Genomic DNA, 23,945 nt, shown 5'->3' on the forward strand with positions numbered 1-23,945 from the left:
ATTGTGCCTCATTTTGGTAAATGTGCAAATAATCAATTTGTAAATTCCTGATCTTACACATACTAAGGCCAAATATTGTAACAAATGGAATGATGAGAAATATTTTATATATTACATCCTATACAAAACTGAGGTGCTAATATACATTTTGAAAACTGATGCAATTTATTTTAATGTTGCTAGAAAGCAGACATTTATTTTGTGAACACTAAGCATAAAAATTTAGTTGCTAGTAAAACAAAGCTCTATGTATAAATTGAAGCACCAATGCACAGAGTTCTGTTGCCATTTGATCTCATGACCAGTTTGCCAACTGTGCATTTCAATTGGCTAACATCGGTAGCCACAGAATTGTAGCCACCTTATATATTTTTACACATAAGTTGCACTTTTCCCTTCAGTGTTATTATCTGTTGGCATAAATAAACTGTGTCTTCACTATCAATAAACATTTGACTTGGAGGTGCTGGTGTTGGGCTGGTCAGGACAAAGTTAAAAATCTCACACTTCCAGGTTATAGTCCAACAGGTTTATTTGGAAGCACTCGCTTTCGGAGCACCGCTCCTTCATCAGGTAGTTGTGGTAAGAAGTATTTGATTTACTTTATTAATACTTCTTGGACTTTGCAAGAATGCTGAATATTGCAATGTCAAACCTTTTCAGTTCATTTAGGTAATAATCCATTTTGAAAATTGCTAATTACATTTGACAATGTATTCCTATTACCAAAAATACATCTATACTTAACAGAAATTCCATTTTTCAGCATCTGTGATTAAGATTTATTGCAGAATATCATAACATCGGTTCAATATTCTTTAGGAATCCTAAAAAAATTGTCAGGAGCTGGAATGTGAGGAAGTAGTTGGTGGGCACGACATTCTAGGATTATGGCATTCGTGTTGATAAATCAAATTTAAAATGACAATTTGTATCCCTAAGACAATAAATATTGCCATATTTCAAACTTCTACTTCAGCCATTTATGATCTTTACTTCCAAAGAAAGTTATTTTAAAATTTAGAAATATGAATTAATTATATGGATACAATCCCTGATTGGAAAATTAGTCCTTGAAATCTCTGTATCACCTCAAACAGGTACTCACTCAGTTTTTTATTCTGCATATTAAGCTACCACAAATATTCTGTCTCAAGCAGCTAAGCTAAAAAAAAATTCAAGCTTAACAAGGGCTTCTTAGTGTCAGGTTGGCCTTTTTCCATCCAAGTCTGCCATTTAATAATACTCCATTTCTTCAATAGTTGTAGCCCCATAAGATGCCAAGATTAATAAATAAAATTTATATAATAATTCCTTTAAGATGGTTTAGCTATGCTTTATATAGTTTGAATCATAGAAGTATCCCTTTGCCTCCAAATCTGAAGGTAAATAGACTAAGGTTTACTAATCATTTGAAATTGCATAGTAACTTGCAAACCACTATATTATCACTTTGAATGACCCACTTTTATTATTTTTTCATTCTTTCATAGGATGTGGGTATCACTGACAAGTACTTTTTGTCCACACATAATTGCCAAATTTCACAGAGCAGTTAAGATTGCATTACTTGCTGAAAAACTGAAGTTATCTCCAGGCCAGACCAAGCAAAGAGATCTTTCCCTACAAGGTATTAATAAACTAAATGTGTTTTTTTATCAGTCAATGATAGTTGCTATCATCTCCATCACTAAGACTAGCTTTATACACCGGATTTACTTTGTAAAAATGATTATTCATTCAGTATGTGGACATTCCTACACCATCCCTAATTGCCTCTGAGCAGGTTGCGTTAAGCCACCTTCTTAAACTGCAGCAGTCTTTGGGTTTTAGGTACACCCACAATACTGTTCCAGGATTTTGAAACAGTGACAGCACAATTATACAGTCACAAATCAGAATGGTGCGTGGTTTGGAGGGGAACTTGCAAGTTCCCATGTATCTGGGTGGTAGAGGTCATAGGTTTCAAAGTTGCTGTCAAAGGAGTCTGGATGAGAAACTGTTGTACACCTTGTAGGTTGTACATACTGATGTCGCCTTGCATTTGTGGTGAAGGGAATCAATGTTAAAGGAAATTCATGGAAGACAAATAATTCAACTGTATTATCCTAATTGGCATTGAATTTTTGAGTGTTGTTTTTCCTGTTTTAACTCTTTAATTTCTTACTTAACTAACAGCAATATGGAAAATTGCACAGGCATACCCTGAGCACAAAAAGCAGCACAATCCAACCGAGCCAATTGCTGCCTCATCAGTCTACACTTGATCAGTAGTAAAGTAATATAAGGGATCATCAACTGTGCTATTAAGCAGCACTTGGTTATTAATGACATGCTCACTGATGCTTAAGTTGCATTAGAGTCACTCAACTACTTACCTCATTACAGTTTTGGTTCAAGCATGGGCAAGAGAGTTGCATTCCAGAGGTGAGGTGAGAGTGACAGCTCTACAAAAGGACCTCTACAAAACTAGAGTCAATAAGGAAAACTCTCGGCTTATTGGAATTGTATTTAGCTCAAAGGAAGATGGGTGTTGCTGTTGTTACAGGTCAGTCATCTGAGTCCAAAGACATCTCTTCAAGATTTTTTCAGTAGTGTTGTAGGCTCAACCATCTTGAGCTAATTCATCAATGCCCTTTCTTCCATCAAAATGTCAGAACCTAGATGTTCGCTGATGGTTGCACAATGTTCAACACCAATTGCAGCTTCTCAGATACTGACTAGTTCGTGCCCAAATACAATTACATTCACACCACAGTGAGCCTGGCAATAACCATCACCAACAAGAGAACCTAACCATTGCCCCTGAACATTCAATGGCATAACCATCACTGAAGCTGCCACCACCAATATTCTGGCTGTAATCACTAATTAGAAATTGAACAACACAAGCAATATTAATATTGTGACTCCAAAAGCAGGTCAGAAACCAGGGATGCTGCAGAATATAACAGACCTCCTGACTTCCCAAAGCTTGTCCCCCTACTAAAAGTCATAATCAGGAGTGTGAAGGAGCACCACCTACTTACCTGGATGAGTGCATTGTCACTGACACTATCACAATCCAAACCATTTGATTTGCACAACCACAAACATTCATTCTCTACAGAGCCTCCACAGTAGCAACACTCTGCACTATTTACATGATGCATTGCAGAAATTCACCAAGGTTCACCAGGTGAACCTTCAAAACGCATAGTCATTTCCATCTAGAAGGACAAAGGCAGCTCTACCGCCAATCTCGAAACCCTAGGAAACCATAAGACTGTCAGCCTGACATTAATAGTGGGAAAACTGATGGAGGTCATAATACAAGAGAAGGTAAATAAATAAATAGAGAAAAATAAGTTCATACTAGACAGTCAATATGGTTTTGTCAAGGGCAGGTCATGAGTGACAAACTCGAACTCTTTGACGAGGTGATAGACGCAGTGGATGAGAGTAATGCTGTGAATATTATATATTTATACTTTCAAAGAGCATTTGATACTGTACCTCATGACGGGTTGGTTAGCAAATTAGAAATGTCTGGGATTATTGAGTCCTTGGCAGCATGGACTGGAAGTTGGCTAAAAGAAAGGAAAACAGAGGATGTGTAGAGATGGGCATTTCTCAAATTGAAGAGGAGTTCAAAGTGGTGTTCTCCACAGAACAGAGTGGGATGCTTGCTTTGTCTGATTTGTATAAATGATTCGGAGATTAGTATTGAGGATGAAATCTCTAAATTTGCAGATGATACTAAGCTAGGGAGAATAGTGAATTGTGAGGGTGATGCTGAGTGACTTCAGAGAGACATTGATGAGTTGTCCAAATAGGCAGATGAAATTCAAGGCAGAGAAAAGCAAGGTGATACATTTTGGTTGAAGAAACATGGAGAGAAAATACAGGCTCAATGGTACAAATTTATGGGGAGTACAGGAACAGAAGGTTGGCAGGCAAATTGAAAGAGTTATTAAGAAGGCTTATAGGATCCTTAGGTTTATAAATAGAAGCATGTAGTATAAAAGGAAGGAAGTGATGCTGCACCTCAAAATTGTTGGCCAGACCACATTTGGAGTAGGTGTTTAGTTCTAAGCACCTATTTAAGGAAGGATGTTAAAGCCCTCAAGAGAGTGCAAAGGACATTTACTGGAATGATACCAAGAATGAAGAACTTTAAATACATGGAAAGGTTAGAGAAATTGGGCGTATTATCATTGGAGCGGAGAAGATTGAGAGATGAGGTGTTCAAAATTGTGAACAAAGTTTACAGGGTAAAAAAGGATATTCTGTTTCCACTAGTTGGTAGGTCAGTAACTAGGGGTCATAATTTCAATATTATTAGTAACAGAGTGAAGTGAGCAGAAAGTTCTTTAAGCAATTGTTGGGATTTGGAATGGGTTTCCTGGCAATTGGTGGAGGCAGATTCCATGCAAGCTTTCAAAACAGAGATGGCCATATGTTTGAAAGTGATTAATTTTGAGGGCTAAAGAGATAGGGCTGGAGAATGAAACAAGTTATGTAGCTCTTTCGGGAGCCAGTGCAAACACAATGGGTCGAATGACCTCCCTCTGTACAGAAAAAATTATGATTCCAATTGGAAATATTTTGACATTCCATCAATGGTCCTGGGTCAAAATTGGACTACTGTTTCCCAACACAATTATTGGTGTGCCGACAACAAATTAACCGACGTGTTCAAGAAGTTAGCTCACTACCACCTTCATAGGATAATAGGAAAGCACTACACTCTTCAGCAATGCATTTCAGGCCTTAACTTTCACTGCATGAAAATGTTCTTTTATTTCTGATATTGCTTTCAGTTCTTTCGTCAAATCTTTAACTTTTTTCCCTATCTACTTTGTCCAGACCTCTCAAAGTTAAAAATCAGTCAACACCAGGTTATAGTCCAACAGGTTTAATTGGAAGCACACTAGCTTTCGCAGTGACGCTCCTTCATCAGGTGATTGTGGAGGGCTCGATCATAACACAGAATTTATAGCAAAAATTTGCAGTGTGATGTAACTGAAATTATACATTGAAAAATTGATTGTCTGTTAAGCCTTTCATCTGTTAGAATACAGTGATAGTTTCACTTCTTTCACATGTAAATCACAAAACCTTTTTTTAAAAGTTGCATTCTCGGGTTAGCTGTTAATAATGGTGATAGCTAGACAATATGTTGAAGATGTTAGCCCCCTGTGTTCTCTGTCTATGACCTGATGTTTAGATTGATTCTAATCTAAAAAGTGAGATAACAGAGTTTTACATAAATTCATGCAGTTTTTGAGCTCAGAGTTCTACATGAATGTATGCAGTTTGTGAGCAAAGTGTAATGTAACTCTACAAGTACAAATTCACCCCACAAAATATGTGTGTGCATGTGGGTCTTTGTCTGTCTAGGGTGGGGGAATGTGAGTGTGAGAAAGTGTGTGTGTGCGCGTGCATATATATTATATAGTGAATGCAGAGTGTCTTAAGTCTGTGAGACTCCACAACTCCATACAACCCTGTCACAGTGGACGCTGCAAGACGTGTCAGATTGTGACATAGATACCACTATTACACGCTAGAACACCTCCCACCTTGTACATGGCAGGTACTCGTGTGACTCAGCCAACATAGTCTATCTTATACGTTGCAGGCAAGGATGCCCGGAGGCATGGTACATTGGGGAAACGAGCACAGGCTACGACAACTGATGAATGGGCACTGCAGAACAATCAACAGACAGGAGGGTTCCCTCCCAGTTGGGGAACACTTCAGTGGTCCAGGACATTCAGCCTTGGACCTTCGGGTAACCATCCTCCAAGGTGGACTTCGGGACAGGCAGCAGAGGAAAGCATTGGAAAAGGTGCAGAGGAGATTTATCAGTATGTTGCCTGGTCTAGAGAGAAAGTCTTATGAGGAAAGGCTGAGGGACTATCAGAGATTGATAGATTCTTGTTGTCTCGAGGAATTAAGGGCTACGGGGAGAACGCTGGTAAGTGGAGTTGAAATGCCCATCAGCCATGATTGAATGGCAGAGTGGACTCGATGGGCCGAATGGCCTTACTTCCACTCCTATGTCTTATGGTCTTATGGACTTGGGTCTGCTGTCATTGGAGAGAAGGCGGCGAAGAGGGGTTTTAATAGAGACAAACAATATAATCAAAGGATTAGATAGGGTGGACAGTGAGAGTCTTTTTCCTAGGATGATGACATCGGCTTGTACAAAGGGGCATAGCTACAAATTGAGGGGTGATAGATTTAATACAGATGTCAGAGACAGGTTCTTTACTCAGAGTGATAAGAGCATGAAATGCCCTGCCAGCCAATGTAGTTAACGCAGCCACATTAGGGGCATTTAAGCAGTCCTTGGATAAGCATATGGATGATGATGAGATAGTGTAGAAGGATGGACTTAGATTAGTTCACATGTCGGCGCAACTGCAAGGGCTGAAGGGCCTGTTCTGCACTGTATTGTTTTTTGTTTTATGTTCTATGTTCTATAACTGCAGCTCACCAGTCCAGGCAGCATCCCAGTAAATCTTTGCAGCTTGCCCAGTGCTACCCCTCCTATAATGTGGATTCCAGAACAGCATATCATGATACTTTAGCTGTAGCCTAAGCAGCATTTTATATAATTCGAGCATAATTCCCCAATCTTAAATTTTATGCCTCGACTAACAAATAAAAGTATACTATAAGCCTTCTTACCAATTTATCCACCTGTCCCAATAGTTTGAGGAACCTGTGTACATCACCTGCATATACCGGTTTCTCGGTGCTTCCCAGGGTCCTACTGTTCATCATGTATTGCCTTATCTTATCTGCTCTGCCCAATGCATCACCTCACATTTATCTGGATTGAATTTCATTTAATACTGATGACTCCCTCTGACTAGCCTGTCTATATCTTCCTGTAATCCAAGTCTGTCCTCCTCAGTATTATTTACCACCCCACCAATTTTTGTGTTGTTTGTGAACTTACTGATCAACACTCCTACAGCAAGGGCCCCAATACTGAATCTTGTGGGATCCAACTGGACATAAACTTGTTGTCTGAAAACACCCCTTGCTTACAGTCACTCAGACATTTTTCAATCCAATTTATCAAAATTCTTTGGATCCATGAACCCTTACTTTTACGATCAGTGTCCCATGCGTAGCTTTATCAAAAGCCTTGCTGAAGTCCAAGTAGACAATATCAAAAACACTGCCCTCATCTACACACCTGGTCACTTTTTCGAAAAAGTCAATCAAGTTGGTCAGACATGACATCCCCTTAACAAAAGCTATGCTGACCGTTCTTAATTAATCCCTGCCTCGCTAAAAGGAGATTAATTCTGTCCCTCAGAATTGCTTTCAAATGTTGCCCTAGTACTAAGGAAACTGACCGAACTCTAGTTTCCTAGTTTACCCAATGCATCCTTCTTGACTAGGAATTAGGATGAACTCAGTATGTTACTGAGAGAGGATCTTAGAAGGATCAAAATGTAGAATCAGTTTAGATGCAACTAAGAAACAATAAGCAGAAGCAAATACTGGTGGGAGCGGTTTATAGGCCCCCAGATAGTAAGCACTTTCTTTTCATTGTACCATTGAATGCTCATTTCCATATACCTGGCTTTGGCCCATAACCCTTAATACCTTTCCTTAAAAAAAATTAACTATCTCAGATTTAAAATTAACATCTGACCCAGCATCCAGATGGACTGGATTTGTGGAAGATAGACTGTAAAAGCTTCTTTAGGTGTGTGGAAAGATTAACTACGGCAAATGTGGGCAAATAACATGTGCTAACAGGAAAATCTATAGTGCAGAACAGGGAAATGGAGGGGAAACTGATCAACTATGCTGTAGCCATCTTTATGGAAGAATATACATTGAAACATACATTAAAGCAACTAAGTGACTCAGGACTGAGGAACTAAACTAAATTAGTATCAGTAAAAAGGTAATACTTCAAAAATTAAATGGATTGAAAATTGATAAATCCCCTGGATCAGTTACATCACAGAGTTAAGGGAGAAAGCCACAGAGATAGTGGTTAACTTCTAAATTTCTTTAAATGATGGAAAGGTTCCCACAGACTGGAAAGTAGCAAATGTAAACTCTAAGAGAGGAAGAGGGAGAATGGAGAACTACATAGCTGTTAATTTTGATGCAAGTAGTAGGGAAAGTGTTAGTGTCTAAGAGACCATAAAATGTAGGTACACAAGTGGCCATTCAGCCCACTATGTTAGCTCTGCCATTCAATGAGATCATGGCTGATCTGATAATCCTCATCTCCACATTCCTGCCTTTTCCCTATAATCTTTGCTTACTTTGCTAATTAAAACACCTGTATATCTCAGCCTTAAATAAACTTAATTGCCTAGTCTCGACAGCCCTCTGCAGTGTAGAATGCCACAGGTTCATTACCCTCTGAAAAAAAGAAACTCCTCCTCACCTCGTTCTTAAATGAGTGACCCCTACTCTGAGATATGCTCACAGATCTGAAACTCGCTCTTAAGTGGAAATGATGTTTTTGTATCTACCCTGTCATCCCCAGGAATCTTATATGTTTCAATAAGTCACCTCTCATTTGTTTAAACTGTTACAGGTTGCATTTCTGAAAATGCTCCCCTTAATCCGAACTCTCCGTATTCTATTAGTTATCAAATCCTCTATCCAAGCTCATAGTGCGAGTAAAGTCGCCATAGTCCCAAAGGACTATATGGCCATTCTCTCATTCGGGAGACATGACTGGCAGCAAGTTTAACCTAAAGGTCTACAGCTGTTCACAACACTTATGAAATCATTTGATGTGGGAATGAATTGTAAATATTTTCAAATTTGCAGATGACACCAAGGTGCTTCAAGGGGATTTGGAAATGCTAATGAAGGAGCAATAATATGCCAGATTTCATATGGAAATAAATGTGAAGTTATCCATTTTTGCAGAAAAATCAGAAGGGTTGAATATTTCTTAAACTGAGAGGGATAGTGAAGTGTTGATTTCCAAATGTTCTTGTTCATGAGTCACTAAATGTGAACATGCAGGTGCAGCAAGCAGTTCGGAAAGCAAACGGTATGTTGGATGTCTCTGCAAGGGAATTTGAATACAGAAGTCAAGATGTCTTGCTGCAATTGTATAATGTCTTGGTAAGACGACAAACATAGAATTACATATAGTTTTGGTTTCCTATCTAAGGCAGGATAGAGAAAGTGCAACGGAGTTTCACCAGATGAATCCTGAGCATGACACAATGTTTAATGAAGGGAGTTGAGGAAAATCAGTCTGTCTTCTCGAGAGTTTGAAGAACAGGTGATTTCATTGAAACTTACAAAATTCTTATTGGGCCTGACAAGGGATAAAGATAAAATGTTCCTCCAGCCCAGTGATTCTAGAAATAATCTAAGGATGAGGGGAAGGTCTTTTAAGACTGAGATGAGGAGAAATCTCTTACTCACAGAGTGGTGAATCTTTGCAATTCTCTACCCCAAAGGGCTGTAGAAGCTCAATCAACAGATTTCTGGAGAATATTGATGCCAAAGGACAAGACAACTTAATGGGAAACTGGCAGAGAAGCTAAACAAAGACTTTGTGTGGAATTTTACAGAGGTCCGAGTGACACAAGCAATGGCAAGGTAGAAGGCAGAATTGGGTGAGAAGTTCAGCAAGGCCCAATTCACAGCATCTTTTATGCATTTGCCAAGTATTGATGTGTATTTTCTTAGGCAGCAATGAGTTGTCAATTAAAGGGAACTATAGCTTGTTAAAGGCTTCATTAACAGTTACACAGCTTATTAATATTCAGCTTCCTCTCTTATCAAATGCACTGAACAATATAGATGTCAGGAATTCTTGACAAGTACCTGGCAAATGCAGCACACCACTGGTTGAGAGAAACTTCCATGTTGTTTAGCTCAAAGCAGTATCTCAGGACATAATGTATGGGCATCAGCCACATGTACCCCTTGTCCATGGACATTGGCATCTGATAATATGCATATCGCACATGATCACCATGGCTCCTTTCTGATACATGTGCATTGTACAGCACACTGACAACTAGCACTGAAGGCTGCTATAAGAGCATATCTCACACGGACAGGCACCCAGCTCACAGATTAGACCTGTGTGCAGCTCAAGGCTTGTTCATTTGTTCTTCCAGTGGCCCACTTCCATACTTGTTTTACTTTGCCATTCCTGTTAGTACATTGGTGATTCAGGCAGAGCTGCCTGAATCAGTACTGGCTATTTTGTGCGGACACACAGTCTGCTTGTCATTAGGGAGTTGTCAAGGGGGTCTTGGGGTTGCATTCATGAAGGGCAGCAATGTCAATCTAACACATACTGACTTTCTTCACGGCAAACAGACTGCACACTTATTCAACCAAATAGCCATGTCAGAAACTAGTGGGGGGCCAGTTCTCACTCCAGTCAAGGGGTGGCAGAACACTATCCATTAGTCACAGGCACAGTCCGCACACAGATCAGCAGTTTGGCAATGGTCAGTTGTCAGCTTGGGACAATTAAGGTTTGGGAGCTGTCTGACTACAGTCTGGCAAGTGGGCAAAGCTCAGTCCTACAGGGCCAGCACCAGCATCAGCAGTCAGGGGACTCATGTATGTCAGTAAGTGAGCGGTCAGGGATCTGATCAATCAGGCAGTCAGAGTCCTGGGCGCCTAATGGCTGATCATTGATAGAGTAGGGGCAGCAGGTGACATGCTAAAAGGCATTGGGGGAAAGCAGAGGCATGCATGGAAGTAGGGACATAGACATGGATGGAGGTAAACTGAAGGTGTATAGAGCATATGAGGAATAGCAATGGTGGGCATGGAAGAGAATCTAGTGACAGAGATCAGCAGCATGGCCTCCATTGGTAGCATAGAGAACAGGTGGGCATTATTAAGGTTTAATGTCAGCTTCTGGGTGGGGTGCGCTTCGGTGGGTCGGTGTGGACTTGTTGGGCCGAAGGGCCTGTTTCCACACTGTAAGTAATCTAATCTAATCTAATCTAATATAATATTCTACAGGCAAGGAGGACAGTTGCAGGTGAAGAACAACGTGGGGTAAGGGATGTAGATAGAAAGGGTACAGTGAGACAAATGGGGACATGGAGGCGTGAGGTATTGCAGGAGGGCGGAGCTAGTATTGGCAAACAATCTGAGCCAGTACTGATGGCATCCATTGCAACTTGCATTTCCTGCAATCACTTGCTGTTTTCTGGATGCAAAATGCAAGTGTTAATTGGCTGGGCTATTGCCCAGGTAGGGTGGAGCCATTGCAGTTTGATGGGCAAAAGCATGGGATCCATACCTGCTAGATGCTAGGACACTGAAGGGGTTAATACATGATGTACATGTTGCAAACTGTGACTATATTCTATTTGAAAAAAGAGGGAATCCTGAGGGACAGGATCATGTATTTGGAAAGGCAAGGACTGATTAGGAATAGTCAATGTGGCTTTGCGCATGGGAAATCATGTCTCACAAACTTGATTGAGTTTTTTGAAGATGTAACAAAGAGGATTGATGAGGGCAGAGTGGTAGATGTGATCTATATGGACCTCAGTAAGCTATTTGGCAAGTTTCCCCATGGGAGACTAGTGAGCAAGGTTAGATCTCACGGAATACAAGGAGAACTCGACATTTGGATACAGGACTGGCTCAAAGGTAGAAGACAGGGTTTTTTTTTTAAGACTGGAGGCCTGTGACCAGTGGAGTGCTGCAAGGATTGGTGCTGGGTCCACTACTTTTCATCATTTATATAAATGATTTGGATGGGAGCATAAGAGGTATAGTTCATGCATTTGCTGATGACACCAAAATTGAGGTGTAGTGGACAGCAAAGGTTACTTCAGATTACAACGGGATCTTGACCAGATGGGCCAGTGGGTTGAGAAGTTGCAGATGGAGTTTAATTCAGATAAATGCGAGGTGCTGCATTTTGGGAAAGCAAATCTTAGTAGGACTTATACACTTAATGGTAAGGTCCTAGGGAGTGTTGCTGAACAAAGAGATCTTGGAGTGCAGGTTCACAGCTCTTTGAAAGTGGAGTTGCAGGTAGATAGGATAGTGAAGAAGGCGTTTGGTATGCTTTCCTTTATTGGTCAGAGTGTTGAGTACAGGAGTTGGGAGATCATGTTGCAGCTGTACAGGGCATTGGTTAGGCCACTGATGGAATATTACATGCAATTCTGGTCTCCTCCCCATCGGGAAGATGTGAAACTTGAAAGGGTTCAGAAAAGATTTACAAGGATGTTGCCAGGGTTGGAGGATTTGAGCTATAGGGGGAGGTTAAATAGGCTAGGGCTGCTTTTCCCTGGAGCTTCGGACGCTGAGGGGTGACCTTATAGATGTTTATAAAATCATGAGGGGCATGGATAGGATAAACAGACAAAGTCTTTTCCCTGGGGAGGGGGAGTCCAGAACTAGAGTGCGTAGGTTTAGGGTGAGAGGGGAAAGATATAAGAGAGACATAAGAGGCAACTTTTTCACTCAGAGGGTGGTAAGTGTATGGAATGAGCTGCCAGAGGAAGCTGTGGAGGCTAGTACAATTGTAACATTTAAAAGGCATCTGAATGGGTATGAGAATAGAAAGGGTTTAGAGGGATATGGACCAGGTGCTGGCAAGTGGGACTAGATTGGGTTGGGATATCTGATTGTCATGGATGAGTTGGATCAAAGAGTCTGTTTCCATGCAGTACATCTCTATGACTCTATAAAATCATGATTTCAACCATTTGTAATGCATGCAGAGGGAACATGTTTAAGGGACAAATGTTGTTCAAAGGTATCTTGGTGCTTATAGACCTAAAATTGTTATTTAAGTTATGCAGATGTTAGAGAGAGTGACTTAACAGGAGAAGAATGCTAACCAAAACCATTCTATCATTTGTGAAACTTGATGGGATGACGGGAACATGCAGAATAACTACTGACTGTACTGAATTCAATGGCAAGTTTCATAAGGTCACCTGAGTTTGAGATAGGAAATGTGTCAGAGGGCAGCAGGCAATCCCTTTTTGATGTAATATGTTGGTTACTCAGCCAATGTGGCACCTTCATCAAGTTGGTGCACATGCTGCAACCAGAGTCGTGGTAAAGTAGATGACAGAACGTCTGACAATGTGGTTTCTTTGCTTGGAGCAATATGAGGAGAATCCTCCAACATAGTTCAGGTAGAGTTAGCTGCATCAACAAAGCACACTGTGCCCTAAACAATTGATGCAGGCAATGAAGTGATGTGATAGATGCTGTGGAGCTGAAAGAATTGGAGTAATCTATCAAGGAGAATGATGCGTACACTGAGTTGGAGAAAGCTATCCTTGTGCATGACAGAGCTCAGCTGCACTCATGCTACTATGCAGACAGGACTTGATTGACACCTGATTTCAGTAGATGCGACCTGCTGTCAAAGACCATCCATCATGGACTGAAAAATACGTGGTCTTAATGCTGGCATTCGGTCAGCATTGTGAGGGCAATTTCTGCCTCTATTGGTTTTGACTGTGTTTGCTTTTATTGGCTGTAAGTAAAAGCTGCTGTTTGGAATTGCCCAACTGCTTGTGTATGTGATGTCCTCCTACTGGACAATAAGAATATGTGGGCATCCAGTGGGCACAAGAGAACAAAGTAGTGATCTTGTGGAGAGGGTGTTTAAAAGGGATGTGACTAAAGACAGATAAACTGTGTGGTATGCCAATTAAATACTAGCTAGGGAAAGAGAATGGGGTTCTACTAGTGAAGGAACATCAATTGTGCAGGTGAAAGAAAGGGACTTGTGATAAGCGCCAGCACAGAGAACACCCTGCCTTTCTTTAAAACAGCATTATGGGCAATTAGTTCTCAATACTGAAAACGTTAATGTGGTTCTTCCACTTGATATTAGAGACAAAATTTAAAATGGAGCAGAAGGTACTTTTAGTGCAAGTTTGCTGTAAATCAGAATGAAGGAATTTCTTGTTAAACATTATTTTGGACTAATCAGTTACCATTAAGTAACAAGTTAACTTCTATGGTCATCTTCTTTGTCAATTCTTCCCTTCATTGATAAGTTTTCAATCTTCTAGTTCTCACTTGTTTCCAGAAAGGAAGAATTAAACTGCCATTCAATTTTTAATGTATTCATTTTAGTAAACATTCTGTTCATGGCTGAGTGTGCTGCGAACTGATGGTCCTTTCCTTTCTTCTTATGACTTGAGATGATGAGTCGTTGAGCAGAAAGCAAGTATCGAGTTTGAAAAATGTGAAAAGACAGGATGAAAATGAGTGTAGCAGCTTCTGAAGACAAGTGAGAAATTGCAAATAATCCTCAATTCACTTCAAAAGACTTTTCAGATGAAATAAGACACAGCATAAATGGTCTACTCAACAAACCAGGTACACAACTATTAGAATTTGATCCAGTCCAATGTTTAGTTGATTTGGATGATGAATACACAGCATGGGAATGAAAAGGAAAATCCAACAATTTTATATTTGCAACTGATTCACAACAGATCCATTTTGTATCTGCAAAAGTTGAATTTCACCCCAATTTACTTCAGTTGCTATGTGTGGAACTGTCTATGGCCAATGTAAAAACACTGTCTCAGGGGATTTTCTCACCCTTTGGGATTTGGTTTACTTTTCTAAAAATAGTAAATTAGTCTGCTTCATACACAGAGATTTTCAAAGAACCAATGAGACTGGTTTTGACAGAAACTGGTGCATCTAAATTAGATTACTTACAGCGTGGAAACAGGCCCTTCGGCCCAACAAGTCCACACCGACCCGCCGAAGCGCAACCCACCGATACCCCTACATATACCCCTTACCTAACACTACGGGCAATTTAGCATGGCCAATTCACCTGACCCACACATCTTTGGACTGTGGGAGGAAACCGGAGCACCCGGAGGAAACCCACGCAGACACGGGGAGAATGTGCAAACTCCACACAGTCAGTCGCCTGAGGCGGGAATTGAACCCAGGTCCCTGGCGCTGTGAGGCAGCAGTGCTAACCACTGTGCCACCGTGCCACCCATTACATCCTCAAAATAAATCTAAAGAAATTCCACATTTGTGCAGTCTAGTCCTGTGTGTCACAATTAAAACCTGGACTGGGATAATGAAACTCTATTGCTTCGGGCACGAACAGATAAAACACAATTAACATTATCAGTTAATATCATATATGCCCATTTTCAACAAGATACATGAAGTAGCATTGCATTACATTATCTGGACATTTTGCTTGATACCAAGGTTTTTATCCTTTTACGGCCACCAAGGGAAACTGAACTAACCCTACAGGTCTTGATAGAGAAATGAAATATTTAGTGAATTTGGTGAAAAGAGGGTAATTTCAATTGGTCAGGAGCATTTGTCTGTTCAAATAGTTTCTGTTTCATTCAAGTTTTTTTGTCATGCAATGAAGTGTTTGAACCAAATATATACAACTGGGACATAGAAATATGTTGCATGCAAAATATTTGTAACTTTGGACAAACTCATTAAACATGCCAGGGCTGTTGGCACAGCACCTTGAATGACTGGATGGTAATGCATACAGCCAAGGCCAGAGCAACACTCTGAATTCAGACTGTTCTCATATCTCGGCACTAATCTCTGTTTTCACGTAAAAGAACAATACTGTATCTTTTTCTAACCTTTCAAACTTCTGCTTTTAAATTAGGTAAAAATACAAACATACGAAAAGGCGAAGAGAAAAAATGGTACATAGATTGGTCTTTCTACCCAGCCACCCTTTGAAATTTGCACAAAGTTTTCATAAGATGTTTCGAAATCCAACAAGATTGATCACAACTGTGGTTGATTAACATTTTAATTCATAACCGCAGAGTTGCTAAAGAAAGATTCTTACATATTGCATAAAGGAAAAAAGAATGTTTGAAATCGGCAATAAAGGAAAATGTCATACACAGCTGGCATTGAAAAATAACATTTGGGTTGACCTGTTTGAACAGCATTTTCTAGTTTTTGATAAAATATGTTCAATTATCTGAAACATTATGTCTCATTCAAGCTGTTACCTAAAAACTATTCATCCAAAAACAAAGGTGTATTGATACAATGTGTAAGAGGGTTAGAATATGGTTCTAACAATTCCTCTTCCTGCTGCATATACCTTATCATCAAATGATCTGCCAGATTCCCACTAGATACTTTTGTATATAACACTAGGGAGAAAAAAATCCAAAAGGAGATAAAAAGATGCCCAATGCTATAAGCATTTCCCACTAACCACTCCAAAACTGCGTCAACAAGACACCTACTCAAATAAGGTTTGCTGTATTATTGTCCCATGAAAAGACATGTATCTCAGAAATACTTAACCAGCAAAACCACAGGACAAAACAGCTACCAAAGCTGTTTCAGTCATAGCATGAAAGAGGGAATTAAGTAAATATTTAAAAAATTCAAAGATGCATAAAAAATACATTTGGAATAGCCTCCTGTAGGTAAATTAGAGTGGAGCACAGCCTGTCTTCGTCCTACAAATACCTATTTTGGGAGGCTGCTATGTTAATATTGCAGTGGCATCTTGGTACAATGTTGCCTGGATCGCTACGCCAGCTGAACATTTGTTTTAAGTTTTCTTAAAATCTAATATAAAATGTGGTTTTCCAAACTAACAGACTAGTATCAAAGAAGAACAGCTCTCACTTTTACTGTTCCTTACCAACTAATATATCTGCTTCAAAGATGGCATTGACTATGAGGAGGCACAGTTTTTAGCTTATTCTATTATCTCTGAGGTGGGTGGACATAACACACCCCTGACCCCAATTCTGATGAAACATATTAAACAGGGAGTGGTGTCTCTGTGTAATTGAGTCCTGCCTAAATTGTTTCCCTCCTACACATTCAAATAACAGTGGGATTGCATTGCCAAGTTTGGTTCTCATATCACTAATGTGAAGCTAGAACCAGCACAGCCGAAATTGCAAAATAATTGCTCCCCTTGTCAATGCCTCTACCTATTCATTTCTAATAATCCACACTCTTAGTATAAAGGTATAACAGGGCTGATCATACTTACAGTACATCACAATATTGTTTCTCAAATATGTTTGAACAGGAGAGGCCTTAATTAAATACAGTTTAAAAAATACAGATGATCTAAAATTCTTTTCCACTGTAAAAATATACAATGTATAATTAAAACGGTTTTAAAAATATAACAAGTGCAAAAGTATATGTAAGTGTGCAAAAATATAAAAAAAATTAGAATAAAGATTGTATGAATACATAGTTAATCCCTCCAATATCAAGTGGTACAATTAAGTTCATTTAAAAATGACTGCAGCAACAGTTCCCCATATAATCAAGAACAGCGTTAATAGCAGTTTTATAACATTGCAAAGATGATGTTTTGGTCTCCTAATAAATTTGGTATGCACATGTCATTAATGAGATTTTGCTGCAGGTGAGATAGATTATTGTCTCAGATCGGGCGCATTGCAGCCACACCATGACCGTAACTGTTTCGTCTACACTCGTTAAGTTAGTGCATTTGAAGGTAAAAACAATGACTGCAGATGCTGGAAACCAGATTCTGGATCAGTGGTGCTGGAAGAGCACAGCAGTTCAGGCAGCATCCAAAGTGCAGCGAAATCGACGTTTCGGGCAAAAGCCCTTCATCAGGAATAAAGGCAGTGAGCCAGAAGCATGGAGAGATAAGCTAGGTGAGGGTGGGGGTGGGGAGAAAGTAGCATAGGGTACAATGGATAAGTGGGGGAGGGGATGAAGGTGATAGGTCAGGGAGGAGAGGGTGGAGTGGATAGGTGGAAAAGGAGCTAGGCAGGTAGGACAAGTCCGGACAAGTCATGGGGACAGTGCTGAGCTGGAAGTTTGGAACGAGGGTGAGGTGGGGGAAGGGGAAATGAGGAAACTGTTGAAGTCCACATTGATGCCCTGGGGTTGAAGTGTTCCGAGGCGGAAATTAGGCGTTCTTCCTCCAGGTGTCTGGTGGTGAGGGAGCGGCGGTGAAGGAGGCCCAGGACCTCCATGTCCTCGGCAGAGTGGGAGGGGGAATTGAAATGTTGGGCCACGGGGCAGTATGGTTGATTGGTGCGGTTGATTGGTACGGGTGTCCCGGAGACGTTTCCTAAAGTGCTCTGCTAGGAGGCGCCCATTCTCCCCAATGTACAGGAGACCGCATCGGGAGCAATGGATACAATAAATGATATTAGTGGATGTGCAGGTAAAACTTTGATGGATGTGGAAAGCTCCTTTAGGGCCTTGGATAGGGGTGAGGGAGGAGGTGTGGGCACAGGTTTTACAGTTCCTGCGGTGGCAGGGGAAAGTGCCAGGATGGGAGGGTGGGTTGTCGGGGGAGGGTGGGTTGTGGGGGGGCGTGGACCTGACCAGGTAGTCACGGAGGGAACAGTCTTTACGGAAGGCGGAAAGGGGTGGGGAGGGAAATATATCCATGGTGGGGTCTTTCTGGAGGTGGCGGAAAGAGGGGGGAGGGCGGATGATTTAGTTTATGCGAAGGTTTGTAGGATGGAAAGTGAGCAGGGCGTTCTGTCCTTGTTACGGTTGGAGGGGTGGGGTCTGAGGGCGGAGGTGCGGGATGTGGACGAGATGCATTGAGGGCAACTTTAACCGTGGGAAGGGAAATTGCAGTCTCTAAAGAAGGAGGCCATCTGGTGTGTTCTATAGTGGAACTGGTCCTCCTAGGAGCAGATACGGTGGAGGTGGAGGAATTGGGAATACGGGATGGCATTTTTGCAAGAGGTAGGGTGGGAAGAGGTGTAATCCAGGTAGCTGTGGGAGTCGGTGGGTTTGTAAAACATGTCAGTGTCAAGTCGATCGTCATTAATGGAGATGGAGAGGTCCAGGAAGGGGAGGGAGGTGTCAGAGATGGTCCAGGTAAATTTAAGGTCAGGGTGGAACGCATTGGTGAAGTTGATGAATTGCTCAACTTCCTCACGGGAGCACAAGGTGGCGCCAATGCAGTCATCAATGTAGCGGAGGAAGAGGTGGGGAGTGGTGCCGGTGTAATTATGGAAGATCAACTGTTCTACGTAGCCAACAAAGAGACAGGCATAGCTGGGGCCCCATACGTGTGTCCATGGCTACCCCTTTGGTTTGGAGGAAGCGAGAGGATTCAAAGGAGAAATTGTTAAGGGTGAGGTTCAGTTTGGCCAAACGAATGAGTGTGTCGGTGGAAGGGTACTGTTGAGGACGTCTGGAGAGGAAAAAAACGGAGGGCTTCGAGGATGGAGGTGTAAAAAGATTGGATATCCATGGTGAAGATGAGGCGTTGGGGGCTGGGGAAACGGAAGGTGGAGGGCGTGGGTGGTGTCTCGAACGTATGTGGGGAGTTCCTAGACTGGGGGGATAGGACAGTGTCAAGGTAGGTAGAGATGGGTTCAATGGGGCAGAGCATGCTGAGACAATGGGTCGGCCATGGTGGTCAGGCTTGTGGATCTTGGGAAGGAGGTAGAATCGGGCAATGCGGGGTTCCCGGACTATGAGGTTGGAAACTGTTGGTGGGAGATTTCCTGAGGTGATGAGGTTCTGTATGGTCTGGGAGATGATGGTTTGGTGATGGGGGGTGGGGTCATGATCGAGGGGGTAGTAGGAAGAGGTCCTCGAGTTGGCGTTTGGCTTCAGCAGTGTAGAGATCAGTGCGCCAGACTACCACTGCGCCCCCTTTATCCGCTGGCTTGATGGTGAGGTTGGGATTGGAGCAGAGGGATTGGAGGGCTGCGCGTTGTGAGGGTGAGAGGTTGGAGTGGGGGAGGGGGGGTAGTCAGGTTGAGGCGGTTAATGCCCCGGCGACAGTTGGAAATGAAGAGGTCGAGGGCAGGTAATAGGCCAGCGTGGGGTGTCCAGGTGGATGCAGTGTGTTGGAGGTGGGCAAAGGGGTCCTCAGAAGGTGGGCAGGAATCCTGATTGTGAAGTCCTTTTGCTTTGTGACAATATAAAACTTATTCTAGAATATTTTCTAGTCAACCGGTTCAGATATGCTATGACATGCTTCTGGATCAAGTGGGACATGAATCTTGGCCTTCCAGGCTCAGAGGTAGAGACATTGCCACTATGCCTCAAGAACTCTAAATTTATTCTACACTGTCCTGTGAGACACATCCAAGCCAAGTAAGCCTGATAGAATTTAAATCTGTAAACTGTTTCAATACTTTAGGAGAGACAGAAAACAAATTTCTGTAATGCCAGTTAAAAATCCATGACTCTATGTTTAAAAATCATAAATTTCAACTCCCAACCAACTGCATACTCAAATGACACATCCACGTTCCTAGCAATACAACTGCTTCAGTAAACTCTAAGCTATTTTGATTACCACTATCAAATCTGATTTTAATAGTCAAAAAGAAAAAGGGGGCATATGCAAGCTTAAGGAAACTGAAGACAGGCAGAGCCCTCGAAAAATACAAAGATAGCAGGAAAGAACTCAAACAAGGAATTAGGAAAGCTAGAAGGGGCCATGAAATATCTTTGACAAACTGGATTAAGAAAAATCCCAAGGAATTTTATACATACATAAGCAGCAAGAAGTTAGCTAAGAAAAGGTTAGATTCACACAAGGACAAAGGAGGGAACTTAAGAGTGGAGCTGAAGGAAGTGGGTGAGGTCTTTAATGTTTAGAAAGTTATGGGGAGATCTAATAAAAACATACAAGATAATGCAAGGTTTAGAAAGGGTGGACACTGGGAAGTTGTTTCTGTTAGGCGGGGATACTAGAACCCGTGGGCAGTCTTAGAATTAGAGGGGGTCAATTTAGAATGAAAATTAAGAGACATTTCTTCAGCCCCAGAGTGGTGGACTTGTGGAATTCATTGCCATGGAGTGCAGTGGAGGCCGGGACGTTCAATATTTTCAAGGCAGAGATTGATAAATTCTTGATTTCGCAATGAATTAAGGGCTATGGGAAGAATGTGGGTAAGTGCAGTTGAAATGCCCATCAGCCATGATTAAATGGCGGAGTGGACTAGATGGACCGAATGGACGTACTTCCACTCCTATATCTTATGATCTTAATGAATACTTTGCATTGGTATTTACAAAGGAGAAGGACATGCAGATGGTGAGACCTGTGAGGGGTATGTTGATATTCTAGGAGATGTTAATAAGGTAATGGTGCTGGGTGTTTTGAGACTAGCAAAAGCTATGAGGGGCCACCACAACAGAACGTAGAACCATTGGGACATGGAAGCACACCGCTTCTATTTCTCCATTCTACAAATGTTGTGGTCTCTAGTAATTTTTTGGTGCGTGTCGGTGTCAACAGTCTTTGTCCCCCTGGATCGTCTTGCCCCTTCCTCCCCGTTAATAAACCTTATCTTTGGGCTGGCCACCAATGTAAAGAATGGCCAAGAAAATAAAAAGAGAAAGATTAGAGAATGAGATAAAGCAAGTTGGAAATATAAAAACAGAAGGTAAGAGTGTTGATTAGTATTTAAAACAGAAAAGAGTTGGCAATGTGAATGTTGGTCTTAGAGGAAGTGAGACTAGAGAATTAATAGTAATGAGAGAAGAACTGAACAGGAATTTTGCATCAGTTTTCACCGGAGAGGATACATGTAAGAGTGCAAAAACAGTGATAAGTCAGGAAATGGAAGGGAAGAACGAAATCAGGAAAAATCATAATTACCAGGTAAACGGTACAGACTAAATTATTAGATTTGTAATTTGACAAACACTTGGGGCCTCAGAGTGGTGGACTTGTGGAATTCATTGCCATGGAGCACAGAGATGACAGAAAGGTAAATCGGAAAGTAAGTTGTAAAGAGAATAAAAGGAAGCTTACAAAACAAATGTACTCTATGCTTCTAAAGAAATAGGTTAATTTAGTGTTCAAGGCTATGGCAAGTGGAGTATAATGTAGGAAAATGTGAAATGGTCCATTTTGACTGAAAAATGCTTATAAACAGTGAAAGATTACTGAGTTCTAAGATGCATAAGCAGCAAGAAGTTAGCTAAGAAAAGGTTAGATTCACACAAGGACAAAGGAGGGAACTTAAGAGTGGAGCTGAAGGAAGTGGGTGAGGTACCTGGATACTCTTATGCATAAATTAAGAAAGATTAGTATGCAGGTCTTGCAAATAATTAGGGATGCTGATAAGACAGCATCTGAAGTAATGAACAAAGTATTGATACACGATAAATACATCTGAAGCAGTTTAGAGAAGATTGTTTAGACTTATGTCTAGAGTGGGGGGGAAAGGGGATTAACTTTAGAGAAAATGTTAATTGGGTTGGATTGTATCCAATGGAATTTAGAAAATTAAGATGTGGTTGATGTAGAGAGGATGTTTCCGGTTATGGGAAAACCGAGAACTAGGAGTCATTGTTTCAAAATCATGGGTTGTCCATGTAAGAGAGAGATAAGGCACATTTCTTTCTCTCAGAGGGTCTCTGAAAATGTGGTGGCAGCAAAGTCTGAATATTTCTAAAACAAACAGATTCTTGTTCAGCAAGATGCTGAAACTTTATCAGGGGTAGATAAAAATGCGGACATGAGGTTACAATCAGATCAGCCATGATTTATTCAATGGCAAAGCAGGCTCAAGGTGTTACTCCTGCTCCTACTTCCTATGTTTTCCTGTTGACTCCGACCATTAGGCACAACACTACACTGTCTTAATCAAAGCAGCCTGCTTGATTGGTGTTCAATTACGACATGGGTTAAACCCTTCTGCTAATTTAAACTAGACACAGAGAAGCTCATCTTGTGCCATAATCTGTTAAATTTTGACAGGCAAAGGACTATCATTTTATTCTTTAAGTCCAACAGAGAATATTAAAACCACTATTTCCAACTCCTTTCTCTTAAATCTATCTTTTACCTTAATTAAGATTTACAAAAAAAAATCACGTGTTAAAACCAGTCAGCTTTGTTGATTTTCCTCTGTAGATTTTCCTGGGTCATCTCTTCTTCAGTCTTTTGCTGCACAACCTTTCTTAGGGACAGGTACCTTTCAGAGAGCTATTTGGCTAGCAGTCTATACTTTTGGGGGCTTGGCAGTACTTCCTCTAACTGTTCAAAATGTCCTGTTTTATACCCCAAAACATCAGATCACTTAGTTAGTTTGATGTCATCAAAACATTAAATTCAAATTTGATTGGATTTTGGTATCTGGAGCATAATTTAAACTGATTGGCCAAATTTGAATTTGTTTTTGTTCCATGGCAACACAATCCCAGCTATTTGTTTCAACCAAGTGTTACATTTTTACCTTGCTTGGCACTCTATACCTTTGGTCAGTCCTTGCTAGCTTCCTCTCTCTCTTAAAGGTCCAGTACACACTTACACCTCCATAACATTCACAATGTTAAACATTTAGCCCCTCCACCACCAATATTCATTGGCAACACTGTGTATAAAATACATGTTGTATTCAACAAGTCCTTCACCAGCAGCTTCCAAACATGTGATCTCTATCACCAAGAATAAGAACAACAGACACGTGGCAGCATCACTACCAAGTCCCCCTCCAAGTCACAGGCCATCCACCACAGTGACCCAGTGACAATGACGGAATGGAAAAAGGATGGAAATACTCCGCAGTTGAAGCAGATGTGTGAAGAATATGTTTTGGGTCGGTGACTTATTAGAACTGGTACATAGAGAGATGTAATAGGTTTTAAGCCAGAGATGAGTGGAACAAAAACAAGAGAGTCTGTAAAAGTCAGGTTGGCCTTCAGATTCAAAAAGGAAAGGAAACGGTAAGAAACAAAAAATAAAACCCAACATGTGCCTACAGCAAATGCATTGCAGACTTGAAGAGATAAAAACAAAATCAAAACAAGCACTGATTTCTGGTAAAGTAAAATCAGGAAAAGTAATTTATGCAGCCAATCTAATCTCACTTTCTTACTTGGTGAGGTAGGTAAAAAATCACTCATTAAGTCATTTATTACCTGCTCCTAAAAATAAAAAACAAACACTAGTTTAGGAAATTAGTAGAGAGAAACAGTGGAATTTAGATGAAAGAAGATATATGGAGATACTG

The 23,945-nt window shown here is 40.9% G+C and overlaps 1 protein-coding gene across 2 annotated transcripts in view; it reads right to left on the reverse strand.

Annotated features, from left to right (window-relative positions):
- LOC132820758 (X-linked retinitis pigmentosa GTPase regulator-like) overlaps positions 1-23,945 on the reverse strand; it is a 100,013-nt gene that overhangs the window by 25,443 nt on the left and 50,625 nt on the right. The window lies entirely within an intron of this gene.

Source organism: Hemiscyllium ocellatum, chromosome 12 (genome assembly GCF_020745735.1).
Source record: "Hemiscyllium ocellatum isolate sHemOce1 chromosome 12, sHemOce1.pat.X.cur, whole genome shotgun sequence".
NCBI lineage: Eukaryota > Metazoa > Chordata > Chondrichthyes > Orectolobiformes > Hemiscylliidae > Hemiscyllium > Hemiscyllium ocellatum.